This window comes from Drosophila melanogaster, chromosome 3R (genome assembly GCF_000001215.4).
Source record: "Drosophila melanogaster chromosome 3R".
In the NCBI taxonomy this organism is placed as follows: Eukaryota; Metazoa; Arthropoda; class Insecta; order Diptera; family Drosophilidae; genus Drosophila; species Drosophila melanogaster.
This window is the reverse complement of record NT_033777.3, coordinates 8,594,348-8,612,036: the sequence shown is the minus strand read 5'-3', so window position 1 is coordinate 8,612,036 and position 17,689 is coordinate 8,594,348. Positions and strand designations below refer to the sequence as shown.

Here is a 17,689-nt window from a genome sequence, read left to right as displayed (position 1 = left end):
AAAACCAATCATTAGGAAAAGTTTTGAACAACAAAACGAAGTTCAGGCGGAAGTTATTGTAATAACTTTAAGGGGTTGTGAAAAGTTCGATAATTTTTTGTTAAAGCGAAAGAACATCTGTGACCTTTATACCGGATTTGCCCATAGTTTGTTTGGCTTGCTTAAAGTTCCAAAAACTTCCCGCAACAAAATTCGTATAATAATAGAGAAATTCAAAACAGTTTGCAAAGTTAGTAGAGGCTATTTAATAATTTAAAGTACAACTCCCGGTACCACAGGCTGTTTTCGATTCGTTCAGGGTCATCAAACTGTTTTCAATCAAATTATGATCAAACTTTGTCCAAACAAACCCCAAAACAATAAGGTAGGAAAAGGGATACCATATCACTTTCAAGGTCATTAGCCATGCCATCAATACCGGCTGCCGGCAGTTTATTTAGAATGTTTCCTTGCCAATTTGTTGAGACAACCGGAACATCACAAGATATTACAAACTTTTCTCCTTGCGGATATAAAAGGTCCGAATACACAGGAGACGCACACACACATACACCCGTTTCGTCCTTTTTGGCATAATAAAATAAAATTACAAGATGTCGACGCCAGGGCGAATTTAGCATATGAGCATGTGAGCTTGAATGCTTGAATCCCACACAAATACATATCTCATCTTTATGGTTTTGTTTTTCGGCCGCACAAGAGCATATTTTTGAGACATTTATGCGACGACCACAATGACAAGTATTTCAGCTGCAGATGTTTCCCCGGCACAGCTTAATTCGCATTTTCCCCCAACTCACGTTTACAGTTAATCAAATAAGCGGCAAAAGTTGACATTTTAATATTATAAGGACAAGTTTTATGACAGATTTTTAAACAAGCCAATTCGACAAGATATTATGTTTGGTCTAGAAAAATGTATATATGTATTTCCACATTCCTTACTCTAAAAACTTGAAACTATTTTTGAACTTCTTGCCAAAATTTTCCAACATTTTCCAACAATAAGTTCTGATGGCCTGTTCAAAATAATTTCACAAGTGCTAGCCATATTCACCGTGGCCATTTAAAGACCGGAAGAGTACCGAAAACTTTCGTATCGCAATTTTTAGACAGCCGGTGTTCACACATGAACACGAATATATTTAAAGACTTACAATTTTGGGCTCCGTTCATATCTTATGTAAATGAATCGAGAGCGATAAATTATATTTAGGATTTTGTTATCTAAGGCGACATGGGTGCATTGCTCAAAAACATGTAATTTAAGTGCACACTACATGAGTCAGTCACTTGAGATCGTTCCCCGCCTCCTAAAATAGTCCCTTAGTGGGAGACCACAGATAAGGTCCTCGCCGCTCAAGATAGGCAGATGTGCCCGAGCGTGGGACCTCGATAAGGCGGGGACTATTTACTTAGGCCTCTGCGTAGGCCATTTACTTTAAGATGCGATTCTCATGTCACCTATTTAAACCGAAGATATTTCCAAATAAAATCAGTTTCTTACAAAAACTCAACGAGTAAAGTCTTCTTATTTGGGATTTTACATTTGGTCAATCGAGCCTTTAATCGACTCTGCAGTTTCCCCCTACCAAAGGTAAGGAACTCAGAGAAAGGCCAGCTCCTTTAAGCATCTTACAGCTAAAGGTAGCAAAAATAAGTAACTCTTGTTTCCCCCTACCAAAGGTAAGGAACAGAGTATAAATATAAAAAGCAAAAGATACAAAAGAATCTTTTATGTTTTAAAACAAGCACCTTATAGTCTATAGCTAAAGGTTGCTTTGTGTACCATTATAAATTGTGGTAAGGCGTGCTTGAGGCCATACATCAGCAATTGTGGAATTAAAAAGTGCATAACAAAAGTGCCTTATAAATGCTCTAATAGCATTAAATCAGCTCATAAATAGAGTGCAGTGTATATGCCATAAGAGCATAAATTAAATAAAAAGTGCCTGAAAACAGTGCCTTATAAATGCTCTAATAGCATTAAATCAGCTCATAAATAGAGTGCAGTGTATATGCCAAAAGAGCATAAATGCCGAAATAAATGGCTAAAAAACAAAAAATCTGACTGGACTACAAAAATAATAAAACGTGCCAAAAAAAAAAAAAAAATCATCTTTAAACATCGACGGAGCCTTAAAGAAGAGAAGGAAGTCAAATTCAAAGGAGCCTCTACCAGCAGCAGAAGCAGCAACAACAGCAGCAGCAGAAGCAGCAACAGCAGTAGCAACAGCAGCAACAACAGCAGCAACAGCAGCAGCAACAACAACGACATCAGCTAAGTCAAAACAAGAATTTTCTGTTTATCCAAACACACATATATATATAAATACATATAAAATACATATACACGTACTATATATATTAAGAAATTACAAAAAATTTTCAAAATGATGTCAGAAAAGACTATTCAATTCCTTAAGAAGCAGTCCGAAATTATTTTGGAAATTAGAAAGTTGGAAGTAAAACCAACATTAACAGATGTAGAAATTCTAAAATTAAATGAGCTTCAAAAATGTTTCATTGCTAATCATAGCAATTTGTTAAAGATCGGCGTTGTCGATCATGAATATTTTAACGCGAAGCAGTATGATTTAATAATGATGGTGTTAGAAAAAATTAAAAATAAAAATGAAAAAATTAAGGGCGAGTCGGTAGAAAACACTTTCCCTAAATCAAACACTGTCCCTAAATCAAACCCTCCCCCTACATTAAACCTTGAAATGCGTGGTCACCCTGAAAAAGAGGGTATAGCACAAAACAACGCTTTAAAAGTAGAGCAGGCATTTCGTAATAATGTTGGCCAATTTCGAGTATATCTAGAAGATACGTCTAAACTAATAGACAGTAGTCCAGATTTCCTTAAAATAAGGAAAAATAAAATTGAATTTTTATGGCATAAAATAGATAACCTGATTGAACAGGTGAATAGTCATTTTGAGAGTTCGCTATTCGAAGAAGAAATTAGCGAACTTGAATTTGACAAACAAAATATTCTTACAGCCATTAATAGTCGACTCAGTGGCACAATAAATAAAGCTGAAATGTCGACGGTTGTTAAGGCGGAGGAGTTACCAACCCTGCCTAAAATACAGATTCCCACCTTCTTTGGTGATTCCAAAGAATGGGATCTTTTTAATGAACTCTTTACAGAGCTCATACATGTGAGAGAGGATCTCAGTCCTTCTCTCAAATTTAATTATCTAAAGTCAGCATTAAAAGGAGAAGCCAGAAATGTGGTTACTCATTTACTGCTCGGCTCTGGAGAAAATTATGAAGCCACTTGGGAGTTTTTGACCAAGCGATATGAGAATAAAAGAAACATATTCTCAGATCATATGAATAGGCTTATGGATATGCCAAATTTAAATTTAGAATCCAATAAGCAAATAAAGACATTTATTGACACGATTAACGAGTCAATTTATATTATAAAATTAAAGGCACAATTACCAGAAGATGTGGATGCAATTTTCGCTCACATAATTCTTCGGAAATTCAATAAAGAATCACTCAATTTATATGAAAGCCATGTTAAAAAGACAAAAGAAATACAGGCACTTTCTGATGTCATGGACTTTTTAGAGCAAAGGCTCAATTCTATATCATCATTCTCACAGGAAGTAAAACCTGTAAAGAAAATGATTAATAATAACAAGAATAAAAATTATAGTGACAATTGTGCATATTGCAAACTACCAGGGCATTATTTAATTCAATGCCATAAATTTAAAATAATGAATCCAGCAGAACGGTCTGACTGGGTAAGAAAAAATGGGATTTGCCTAAGATGTCTGAGGCATCCGTTTGGTAAAAAATGTATAAGCGAGCAGGTTTGTTCGACTTGTCGTAAACCTCACCACACGTTACTTCACTTTGCAGGTCATAATCCAGAAAAAGTGAATACGTGTAGAACAACAGGTCAAGCCTTGTTGGCCACGGCCTTGATTCAAGTAAAGTCGAGGTATGGAGGCTTTGAACAATTAAGAGCATTGATTGATAGTGGCTCTCAAAGCACAATTATTTCAGAAGAGTCTGCACAGATTCTAAAATTGAAAAAATTTCGGTCTCATACTGAAATAAGTGGAGTATCTTCCACAGGAACGTGCATCTCCAAGCACAAAGCGGTTATTTCGATAAGAAATTCTCCGAAAAATTTAGAAATTGAAGCAATTATTCTCCCAAAACTTATGAAGGCACTTCCAGTCAACACGATTAATGTTGATCAGAAAAAATGGAAGAACTTTAAATTAGCCGACCCCGATTTTAATAAACCGGGTCGCATTGATTTAATCATTGGAGCAGACGTATATACTCACATTCTGCAAAATGGAGTTATAAAAATAGACGGTCTCCTTGGGCAAAAAACTGATTTCGGGTGGATAGTTTCTGGATGTAAAAAATCCAAAGGAAAAGAAACCATTGTAGCCACAACAATAGAAATAAAAGAGTTAGATCGCTACTGGGAAGTGGAAGAAGAAGAAAAAGATGATATCGAGTCTGAAATCTGTGAAAATAAATTTATCAAAACGACAAAAAAAGATTCAGATGGGCGATACATTGTGTCAATTCCATTCAAGGAGGATGTCACCTTAGGAGATTCAAAGAAACAAGCGATAGCTCGTTACATGAATCTGGAGAAAAAACTAAAAAGAAATGAAAAACTTAAGGTTGACTACACTAAATTCATGAATGAATACATGGATTTAGGACACATGATTGAAGTGAGTGATGAAGGCAAATATTTTTTACCGCACCAGGCAGTGATTAGAGATTCAAGCCTTACGACCAAATTGAGAGTAGTTTTTGATGCTTCAGCAAAAACTACGAATAACAAAAGTTTGAACGACATAATGTGGGTTGGGCCACGAGTTCAAAAAGATATTTTTGACATTATTATTAAATGGAGAAAATGGGAATTTGTTGTTTCGGCAGACATTGAAAAGATGTACCGACAAATTAAAATAGATAATAATGATCAAAAATATCAATATATTTTATGGAGAAATTCTCCAAAAGAAAAAATTAAAACATATAAATTAACCACAGTCACTTACGGAACTGCATCTGCACCATATTTGGCTACCAGGGTTCTGGTAGATATTGCAGATAAATGTAAAAACCAAGTTATTAGTGCAATAATTAGGAATGATTTCTATATGGATGACCTAATGACTGGAGCTGATTCGGTAGAAGAAGCTAATAAATTAATAACATTAATTCCCCATGAATTGCAGAAAGTTGGATTCAACTTAAGGAAATGGATTTCCAACAATTCCAAAATATTAACCACTGTGGAGGACACAGGGGACAATAAGGTTCTCAATATTATCGAAAATGAATGTGTTAAAACTTTAGGACTAAAATGGGAACCTCAAAAGGATTTATTTAAGTTCAGCGTAAATTGTAATGATGAATCAAAAAATATAAATAAGCGCGTTGTGTTATCAACGCTAGCAAAAATATTTGATCCGTTAGGATGGTTGGCACCAGTCACGGTTTCAGGAAAACTTTTTATTCAAAAACTTTGGATAAATAAAAGTGAATGGGATCAGGAATTATCCATAGAAGATAAAAATTATTGGGAAAAATATAAAGAAAATTTATTATTGTTAGAGAATATTCGAATCCCAAGGTGGATTAATTCAAACAGTTCTTCAGTCATTCAGATTCACGGATTTGCGGACGCCTCCGAAAAAGCATATGCTGCAGTAGTCTATGCTAAAGTAGGACCTCATGTTAATATAATAGCTAGCAAAAGTAGAGTCAACCCTATAAAAAATAGGAAGACAATTCCCAAACTCGAGCTGTGTGCAGCTCACCTGCTTAGTGAATTAATCCAAAGACTAAAAGGATCAATTGACAATATAATGGAGATCTATGCTTGGAGTGATTCCACGATTACCTTAGCATGGATTAACAGTGGTCAAAGTAAGATCAAATTTATAAAAAGAAGAACGGATGACATTCGGAAATTAAAAAATACTGAATGGAATCATGTTAAGTCAGAGGATAATCCAGCAGATTTAGCATCCAGGGGAGTGGATTCTAACCAGTTGATCAACTGTGATTTTTGGTGGAAAGGTCCGAAATGGCTAGCAGACCCAAAAGAACTTTGGCCTCGGCAGCAGTCTGTAGAAGAACCTGTCTTAATAAATACAGTATTAAATGACAAAATAGATGATCCTATTTACGAATTAATAGAAAGGTATTCCAGTATAGAAAAACTTATACGTATAATAGCATACATAAATAGATTCGTGCAGATGAAAACAAGAAATAAAGCCTATTCATCAATTATTTCAGTAAAGGAGATAAGAATAGCGGAAACAGTTGTTATTAAGAAACAACAAGAATACCAGTTTAGGCAAGAGATAAAGTGCCTTAAAATCAAAAAGGAAATCAAGACAAATAATAAAATATTGTCATTGAATCCATTTTTGGACAAGGATGGGGTTCTAAGAGTTGGAGGAAGATTGCAAAATTCCAATGCAGAATTTAATGTTAAACATCCAATCATTTTAGAAAAATGCCACCTAACAAGCTTATTAATAAAAAATGCTCATAAGGAAACATTGCATGGAGGGATAAACCTAATGCGAAACTATATCCAAAGAAAGTATTGGATTTTCGGGTTGAAAAATTCGTTGAAAAAGTATTTAAGAGAATGTGTAACGTGTGCAAGGTATAAACAAAATACAGCTCAGCAAATAATGGGTAACTTGCCAAAATATAGAGTGACGATGACATTCCCGTTTCTTAATACTGGAATAGATTACGCAGGTCCTTATTATGTTAAATGTTCAAAAAATCGTGGCCAAAAAACATTTAAAGGATACGTTGCTGTATTCGTTTGCATGGCCACCAAAGCCATACACTTAGAAATGGTAAGCGATCTAACTTCAGACGCATTTTTAGCAGCACTCAGAAGATTTATTGCTAGACGGGGAAAATGTTCCAATATCTATTCAGACAACGGAACAAATTTTGTAGGAGCTGCAAGAAAATTAGATCAAGAGTTATTTAATGCAATACAAGAAAATATAACGATTGCAGCGCAGCTTGAAAAGGACAGGATTGATTGGCATTTTATTCCCCCGGCAGGACCTCACTTCGGAGGTATTTGGGAAGCTGGAGTTAAGTCAATGAAATACCATTTAAAGCGTATAATCGGCGACACTATTTTGACTTACGAAGAAATGTCAACTCTTTTATGTCAAATAGAAGCATGCTTAAATTCAAGGCCATTATACACTATAGTTAGTGAGAAGGACCAACAAGAAGTTTTAACACCAGGTCATTTTTTAATTGGAAGACCACCTTTAGAAATAGTCGAACCAATGGAAGATGAAAAAATCGGAAATTTGGATAGGTGGAGACTTATCCAAAAAATGAAGAAAGATTTCTGGGTTAAGTGGAAAAGTGAATATTTGCATACGCTCCAGCAAAGGAATAAATGGAAAAAGGAAATTCCTAATATAGAAGAAGGGCAAATAGTTTTATTAAAGGATGAGAATTGTCATCCTGCAAGATGGCCTTTAGGAAAGGTGGAAAAGGTGCATAAGGGGAATGATGATAAGGTCCGAGTGGCTAAAGTAAAGATGCAGGAAGGATATATCACTAGACCCATTACTAAAATTTGTCCCTTGGAAGGAATAAAGTCTGTTGACAAAAATGAGGCTGACCAAGAGCCAAAAAGACGAACTAGAGCGACATCGGGAATGTCCAAGATCGGAATCATTATGGCAATGTTGTTGTTTGTGTTAAGTTGTCAAGTTTCTAGCGCATTACCTAAAGATATAGCACCAAGATATTCTATAGACAAAATAAATAAAACCTCAGCAATATATCTAGACCCGCTAGGAGATGTTGAGATTGTGAGTACTTCTTGGAATTTGGTTATCTATTATAAAATGGATCCATATTTTAAAATGTTAACAAAGGGTAATGCGCTTATACAAAGTATGAGGAAAGTTTGCGAAAGACTTCATAGCTTTGAAGAGCAATGTAGTCTAGTCTTAGATAATATGCAAAGTCAGTTATCGGAACTTGAAGAAAACAATAAATTGTTTATGATACAGTCTAGATCTAGAAGCAAGCGTGCTCCTTTCGAATTTATGGGTTCCTTGTATCATATTTTATTTGGTATAATGGATGAAGATGATAGAGAGCAATTAGAAGAAAATATGAAGAATTTGTTAGATAACCAGAACAACCTTGATAAACTAATTCAAAAACAAACATCTGTGGTTGATTCAACTTCTAATCTATTAAAGAGAACAACAGAAGATGTTAACTCCAATTTTAGAAGTATGCAAATAAGAATTGAGAACATGACAGAAGTTCTTAAAGAAAATTATTATGTTTATAAGGAATCAATAAAATTCTTTATGATTACGAAACAGCTACACTCATTGATTGAAGAAGGCGAAAAAATTCAAGCAGGCATTATAAGCCTGTTGATTGATATTAATCACGGTAGGCTAAATACAAATATTCTCAGGCCAAATCAGCTTAAAAAAGAAATTGCCAAAATTCAGCAGAGTCTTTCGGAGAACCTAGTAATTCCAGGAAAACGGTCAGGTACGGAACTTAAGGAGGTGTATACACTGTTAACAGCCAGGGGTTTATTCATCGACGATAAATTGATCATTAGTGCAAAAGTGCCTCTGTTTAGCAGGCATCCATCCAAATTGTTCAGGCTTATTCCGGTGCCAATTCGAAATGAAGATCGGATAATAATGGTGCATACAACGTCCGAATATTTAATTTATAATTTTGAGATAGATTCCTATCACATAATGACGGAAGCCACATTAAATCAATGTCAGAAATGGCAACTAAATAAGAGAATATGCAAAGGAAGTTGGCCCTGGAATTCAGCGAATGATAATGCATGTGAGATTCAGCCTCTAAAGCCAGATAAAGCGGCGAACTGCATCTATAAAACAGTAGTCGACTCTAAAAGTTACTGGGTAGAGTTAGAAAAGAAAAGTAGTTGGTTGTTTAAGGTTCCTGCGAATTCAAAAGTCCGTCTGCAATGTACTGGCTCTCAAATTGAATTGTTTGATTTGCCTCAGCAAGGAGTTTTAAGCATTGCGCCATATTGTACGGCAAGAACCGACGATAAAATTCTAGTTGCCCACCATAACATTCAGTCCGAAAGTGAAGAATTATTATCAACACCTTATATAGGAGAAGTTAGTGAAGCGCCGAAGATTATTTGGGATCCGCTGAAACTATCAATATTAAATCATACTGAGGAATTTGAACGATTGAATAATGAAATTAAATTTATGAAAGAGAACCATCAAAAATTGAAAGATTTACATTTCCATCATATTTCCGGACATGCTGGATTGCTTTAATACTAATGATAGTATTAATAATATATTTCATACGGAAATGTGCTGTGCAACAAAGAATGCAAGCAATAACCTTTGCAGGTCCGTTGCCAGTACTATAAATATCAATAGTAAATAAACAATAAAATAATATAACAAATAAAAATATACAGTCCACTATATCGTTGTTTAATAGAAAATGTACTTCTACATAGAAAAAGCAAAATGTTTAAAATAAGTTAATTGAGTACAAATTGTTGAATTAAAAATAATATAAACCATAATTGTAATCCAATAAAATTAAAAGCCAGAAAAACTAGGCCCATTGAAATCTTAGTTGCAAAATAAATGAACATATATCAAATAAATACAGTCCACTACTGTTATAAATGCAACTAATATACTAATGTACATCTCAGCTTGCTGGCCCTTTGGCAGAATGTTCACACATGAACACGAATATATTTAAAGACTTACAATTTTGGGCTCCGTTCATATCTTATGTAAATGAATCGAGAGCGATAAATTATATTTAGGATTTTGTTATCTAAGGCGACATGGGTGCATTGCTCAAAAACATGTAATTTAAGTGCACACTACATGAGTCAGTCACTTGAGATCGTTCCCCGCCTCCTAAAATAGTCCCTTAGTGGGAGACCACAGATAAGGTCCTCGCCGCTCAAGATAGGCAGATGTGCCCGAGCGTGGGACCTCGATAAGGCGGGGACTATTTACTTAGGCCTCTGCGTAGGCCATTTACTTTAAGATGCGATTCTCATGTCACCTATTTAAACCGAAGATATTTCCAAATAAAATCAGTTTCTTACAAAAACTCAACGAGTAAAGTCTTCTTATTTGGGATTTTACAGCCGGACAACCGCAGAACAGACTCAATGGACACCCATACCAGGCCGGAAAGCCAAGACCGCAAAATGCTTTTGAGCCATTTTAGAGGCTTTTGTATGGCTGAGATTTTGCGAAAGTGCAACTGGCCATGGCAAGTGCAATGCAAAATTTAATACACTTTCAGCCGTCGTATACAGACCAACGAAAAAGTTTTCGCATAATTTTCACAATGAACACACGAAGGGATTTATATACATACATATATGAGCTTTTATTTTTACGTATATGAGAAAACTCAGTGGGTGTTGGGTGTTAGCCAGAATCAGCCCTTCATTCACGTTGGCCAACTTTTCGACACTGTTTGTGAGTCACCGAGCTTGACTTGGATATAATGGCCCGTCTGCGGCCAAAGGACGCCCTCTCGAATGGTAAAAATAGTCTCGGGAAATTTCAACGCAAAGTAGCAAAAGTTTGTCGTTCAATGTCAATTATATTGAGATTTATGCATAATTTGAATTGACTTTGCTCCGACGCCTCGGCTTTGTATGCTCGATTTGGTATTATAAACTGAAAGCCACTGATCTAAAAATACTTGGCATTGCCGGCGGTAATGCCGTCGAATCTGGCCTAAACCATAAGCTATATGTGCACCATGCTCCATGGAAGTGTCCCCTTACACTCTTATAGCATTCATAATTGTTTTTTTTTTTTTGTTTTTTGCCTATTCCATGGCAATTTTTGACACGTGTCAGTTTCAATATTTGCCCCAGCTGCACGTGTGTGGTAAAATTTCCAGTTTGTTTTCTATATAACAATTTAAAAGAGGCACTTCACAACTTGCTGACTTGGTCAGTCAGGCCGGAAATTCGCAAAGACACTAAAAATGCCGGTGGCATCTGTTTATATTTGCGTAATAACTGGTTCTGCAATTTTAATGAAAGACCCAAAATGGCCAAGGCAAAAAAAAAAACAATAACTCGAACGAAATGTTCATAAACGGAGCGGGAGAGAGCTGTCCATACATACAGGATATGTGATTTAATTAAATGAAAGTTTCTACATCTAAAGAACCATGCACATGTGGAGATGTAATTTACATGATATGCCTTTTCTCATTGTGGCTTCTGGTATCCTGAAATTGTTGCTCATGTTTGCCACCGGAGATTTTGGTTGGACAAAACAAGCAATGCCATTGCACAATCTCAGCAAGGCCCAAATAAACAGATGTGATTTTAGACAGACATGGGTAACATAACATAAATTGGCATAGCTAAAGGGTGCATTGATTGTATTTTAAATATCGTATATAAAATAAACCGTTGTTAAATAACTTTTCATTATTTCCATGTGTTTCTATTAATCAGAGAAGTCTACGGAGTGTACACAACATGAAGTCAATTAAATAATATCATATTCACAGACAGCTTCAATGAACACCGTGAAAGTTTCATATACCTTGAACTTATACTTAAACTTATATACACCTTAAAGTGCTTTAAACATTTTGCACATATTTTTCAACTTTACATTGTAGAGAGAGGCAAAAAAGGTCCTGCCTGTCCGGCCATTCTCTAAGTGACAGGATATTAAATGATAGCCGGCAGCTAAACAGAATGTGAAGCAGACGCATTTTTTTTTTTTGCCCTATCAAAGCAGATGCAAATGATTCTATATCGCGGATCCAGGGATCCAGGGATCCACAGATCCTGCGATGGGAGGTGGCTTTGGCAATTTAACGCCACTAATCGAGTGACATGATGGCAATAATTCCAATTTGGTCCTGTCACGTCCTGTGGCGGTCGCGACCGCTGAATATGTACAAGTGGGCTGCCTCGAGTGCCTCGCTCTCTCCAATTATTCGAATCGCAGGCGCAGTTAAGCCAAAGGCAGCTAAAACGTGCCTGGCATTTTATTCATGCTTAACGGTATAATTTTTGGTTGCTCGGTTGTCTATAATTATTTATAACTCACGTGCCAAAACAGTAGGAGTGGCGGCAGGACGAAGAGAACGCGCAATGCTTGCTTCTTATACCGCATTACGCATACGCCACGTTGTCAAAGGGCACGCACGTGCTGCTGCCGCCTGAATTGGGCTTTCAGTTCTTAAGTGCGCTTAGCCGGCCGTGTGCAGATACACAGTGAACAATACATATTCTAAAATGGTTTATAATTATGTCTATTTGATGAGAACCCTTTAAATTCTACTAGTCTGCCTTCGATGTGCCAGTTAATCAATGCAAGCAATATCTAATCATAAAAACAATAACGATTGAAGCTGTGATTTACCTAAGCTTTAAATACCACATAATAGAAAGTGAATTTGGGGAAACTGATGTGATGATTTTCAAGTATTTATAGTTCTACTATTTTTTGGCCGTGTTCAGGTAAGTTTGCGGCAAGGTCGTCTCGCTTGTTGACAGTCAACTTGAAGTAGGCGGACAGGGCCGAACTTGTCACGCAAATGCGTCGCTGCTTGTCGCCTGACACTCGAACCCCGGAAAAGCTGGAGATGGAACCTGCACAACCCTTGTTGTCCTGGCAAACAGCGAGATACAAATGCGATATGATGTTTCATTCGAATTTGTCCGGCGTGGGCGTTGGCCAAAAATGAAATATGACTTGACAATTCCGCACTGCTGCTGCTCAACAGTTGCTGTTTTCGGCCGGGCTAACTAGTCCGGAGCTGGCCAGAAAGTTGTCCGGAGAGCCACGGCTCGTTAATCAAATCCCAAAAAGGATAGTCGAAACTTGATGCAAACTCGGACGCCCTGTCAGTGTCAAAGCTTGATAAATGAAGTGGCCAATGATGGGTCTGCAAATCCCGGAATCCATTGGATTTCCCCTACCCTGCCGTTCCAGGCTACTTTGCATGCAGGCTATTTTACATGCGACGACTTCTTTGACTCCTTAATTAAATAAACACTCTGTGAAAGCGTGCATTCAAAAATAAGAAAAAGTGGGAGAACAGAAAAATCCCCTGAAAGCTTTAAGCTGCCGCTGAATAAGCATGCGACAAAAGGACACTGGCGGCGCCATTCAAGTCGCCATGAAAGGATGGCAAAGCAACAGCGCGATGGGGCTCTTACTTGCGGCAATTTTCGCACTCTTTCGCAATGTCAGCCAGACGGCACATAAATTACATGGCACTTACTTTGCGCCCTGCAAATGAACCTGCTTCCACTTAAAGTGCAAGAGTGCTTTCACAATGCCATTGCCCGAATTAAATATTAAACCCACAGAGCCGGTGACGACTATGAAAAATGCATTTCTTAATCCATTAGCGTTGCCATTTACTTAAAAATAATATACGAGCGAATGCCTGCAGTCGTTCCGGGGGGTCCACCATCTCCACCCTCAGCACCCTCTCCATCTCTCGAGTCCTCGGGACACTCAGACAATCGCATGCAAACAATCGATGAATGAATAATGACAGAGTCCTTCCACCCTTCCGCAATCTACTCGGCAGCTCACATGCGGAGGCGCAGGAGCGACAACAGCAATCTGTCAGGCAATTTGCAAAAGTGCATTCCAAACTTCCGCATGTGCATCTGCAAGCTCATCAGAAACTTTAATCGGTTTGGAAATAATCATCGAATAGTTTAAAACAAAAGGAAATACAGCAGTGCCTGACAACTTAAAGATCTTATAGATCGGAAGCTGTTTCATTGCTAGATTCAGATACAGAATAGAGCTTTATCATGTCTGAATTAGTTGAGAATCCTAAATATTCAACTTTAGTATAGAATCAATGAAGTACGTCATGGCTATGCCCGAGTTACGGAAGTGTGTTATTCATTTGGTGGGTGGACCAGTGGCGGCCAGTCAGTCGGTTTCTTTGCGGCCTCGACCTGGGTCTGGTCTGGGTTTTCCATGGCGTTGGCCCTGTCCCAGTGCGGGTTTCTAGTCTCGAGGCAACTGCCACAAAGGCACACACATATGTACGTGCTGCTAGAGCAAATGTCTGTTCCCATCACACGTTCCTACGTCCTTTCGTCCATTGGACTCTCTCGACCCCTTCAAAATGCCCACCACAACCCATTCCTGCACCGGCCCAACCTCAATTGTTTTGGCATTGACTGTCAAGGCGGTCCGGTGAGAGAGTCTTGTTCTTGGTCTGGGTCTTGGTTACCTTTAGCTGGTTTTTAGTTCGGTTCCACTTTCTTGACTTGTCTCGCTGCACCTGCGTTGTTTATTCTCCACTCTGTCCCGTCCGCCAGCTGTTTATCCTGCCAGCTCCTTGTTTATTTGTGTCTATCCCCTGCGACTTGCTCCGCCTCTTATTCTAGCTATTTGCAATTTAGACAAGTTATCGATTCAAGTCAAATATTATTAGAGTAATGGCTTTTCGCATTTTCTGTTTCTGTCTTCTGTTCTGTTCTGTTCTGTTTCGCTTTCCCCTTTGCAATGCTTGTTGGCACCACTTGTTCAATTAATCATTAAGACAGTAATTTCGCAATTGTCGCTGTCAAAAAGAAATGAATTAGAAAGTGCTTACGAGCCGATAACTGTTATAAAGCTGTTAAGCTGAATAAGTGCCTTGAAATTTAAGGTTTTCTAGCCAAGTTTAAACCGGCGTAATATGTGAACTTAATGGAAACAGATTCTTGAACCGGGGTAGGAAAGGATAGTTTTATTTCAGTTCTACAAATTTGCATATCCCTCTTTGCTCTGCAGGCAACATAATATTTATAGCTCCTGGCTGAGCAACTAATTTCAAAGCAATAAAATGGCGTAGAAAACTTGAGTCTAGTGGAATGTGATTTGCATTTAGCCCATAATGAACCCTACTTTCATGCTTTAAGTACCTCACTTTAAATCATCGAAACAAATGGGCGGGTTCACTGGCCTAATGGACTCCACAAAAGTTTTATACTCGCGCCAGGCGGTATATCGGTATAATCAATTTTCGTGCCCAATCTGGCGAGTCAAAGATTTGCATATATGGTGGGACCTGGGGGGAACCTTTAAAGTTCCCTTCTGCACCCCTTTTTATATAAGTAGTCCATGAAGTACGGTACTTTTGCCACTCCGGAAATAGTAAACGCATGAAAAATTTAATGGCTTCACAACGCGTGCAGTCAATTGCGCCCCATTTGGACCGCTCTCAAAAAAGGGGGGGTTTCCCCGCCAAAACGACTTCCGCTTGATTTACAGCTACATTTGTAAGTAGACACAAAACACTTAACAGCTAAAAAGGACTTTGCATAAGTGATGAGCGGAGGCGAGCCGCGCCAGCCGCCTTGCATGCATATGTCTGCGGAACTGCGAGGACTTTAAGATCCTGAGCGCAGGACGAAGGAGAACCCAGCCAAATGGTGAAACTAAAGCGTTTTCAGCGATGCGCAGCAGTGCGAGAGATCCCCCTGACTTTTTACACATAGCTGCACACACGCGCTCCGACCACCGAAAGGATAGTGCTGCACTGAGAGAAAAATAGTAGTACAAATGTTTATATATAGATTGGACTTTACACAAGCTATTTAATGCTTAATCAGTGATTTCAGCTTTTTAGTTAAATATTTGTAAGCTTTAGCCATAGTTATTATTTTTTGTACAGACTCCGTTTTTTCCCAGTGCATAGTTTCCGGAACACGGCATGTGAGTCGCTGAGTCCTCTCCATGACATCTTGATGGATGTGCGGTCGGCGAGCAGCTGCTCCTGTGGACACCCTCCATCATCCTTCGCCGCCATCAGCACCGAACATCCCCCACCCCACACCCCTCGTAAACCGCAACCAACCGGACCGGATGAGCTCCATACTCCGGCTGACCGCAAAAACAAAACAAATTCCGCACTGATTGCCAAAAGGGTTACGTGGCCACGCCCCAGTTCACCTACATCGCACTCCATAACGGTGCTTTAAACACAACCGATTTTGGGGCCGACTTCATTAGGCCCCAAATCCGAGTGTTACGATGGGTGGCTGGGACTATGGGTTGTGGCATGGTGGAACTGCCTTCTTTCGGGAGCTGACCAAAAATTAATTGGCTGCTGTGAGCCAGCCGACAGCTGCCATTTTGTGCCTGCCATTTGCTATGCGTAGACATGTCAATTCCCCACGACGGAAACCCCACCCATCCGGACCGGCCAGTCCAGTGCCTCCAGGTAGCTTAAAGATTTATGATTAAGCCAACTAGTGGGCTTGGCAAGGAGGTATGGCCACAATGAGGGAGGGGGTGATCCAGAAAGTTTACCCAACTTTGGCTTTAACTTGGGCATTGGCTCATTGCGGCCCGTTTATCTATGAAATGAAGGAATCTTATTGCCAAACGAAGCGTTCCCAGTGGAGCTTTCAACTGAAATATCGAGACGTTTGTTTGAAGATTTAACAGAATTTATGCAGCTTGCTGAATATTAAAATGTCAAATAGAACAGAAATTGATTGTATTTTATTGATGACAGTTTGTGCATTAATTCGATGAAGGGGCATTTCCATATTTTTGCGTTTGCAAACGTTCTGTTTGCGTATTTCATTGACAGTGATGGAAAAGTTACTAGGGATAGTTCCTTTATATGGGTATTAAATATATTCAAATAATGATATATGATCTACATATATTATATTACTATATATTATATAATTATTATTATATCCTATTATGAAAATTCTGACATATTTCAAATTATCTTAAAGGTCAAGATAAAAGTTATAAAATGTTATATATATCTTCTAGATATATGTACATAGATACTATAGATTACACAGATACTACACACAGTTAAAATATGTATTTAATTATTTTTTTAAATCATATATCCTGGTTGCTTGGCATCTCTGCCCATCTGGTGGTTTAAAGTGCTGTCCTGGCCACCCTTCTTCTCCAGATTTGTGCGTGTCGCAGCTTATGCTCTGGCTTAAGCGCTTAAAATGCTTTTTGACAACAAAAACAGCAAAAATAACAACAATAGTAGTAACAACAAACTGTCTGATGCCAGTGGTAGAATGATAAATTCGCTTCCCCCTTCCCATTGTTTTTAGACGGCTTTTCTCGTGTAAGCCACGCGCCGTCTAGCAGCTCCATTCCCACAGAAATCCCAGTCATTTGACATCCCACTTGCCCATTTTCCATTTTCCATTGCCCCAAACTCCATTTTCCGCACAGTAGTAATCTGTGTAAAATTTCATTGCCTATTCTGTTTTCCTTTTTTTTTTTGTTTTTGTTGTGTTTGACGCTGAAAATCGCAGCTTCACCAATTTGCGCTCAATTAATTTTCCAGCTTCTCGTGCCTCGCGCCTTTTTTCGCTTGGCTTTTCTTTTTATATTTGCGGCTGTTCTCTTGTTTATCATTATTCGTCCCAAGTATAATTTATTAAGTTGCAAACATTTGCGAGCTTTTCGCGTTTACTTAAATATTCACGACCATTGACGGGACGTTGTAATTCAATTTACTGTCTTTTTTATGGCTTTTGATGGCTATGCTATGCAGTAATTGCGTTTACTGTTATTAATTAACTGGCGTTTAATGCTGATTTTAAAATGAAATTAATTATGCA

At 38.1% G+C, this 17,689-nt stretch overlaps 1 protein-coding gene across 3 annotated transcripts in view, besides 1 other annotated feature; it reads right to left on the bottom strand.

The window, feature by feature from the left end:
• 5-HT2B (5-hydroxytryptamine (serotonin) receptor 2B) overlaps positions 1-17,689 on the bottom strand; it is a 51,792-nt gene that overhangs the window by 17,960 nt on the left and 16,143 nt on the right. The gene's annotated exons all lie outside the window — the stretch shown is intronic.
• Positions 1,121-10,215: a mobile genetic element.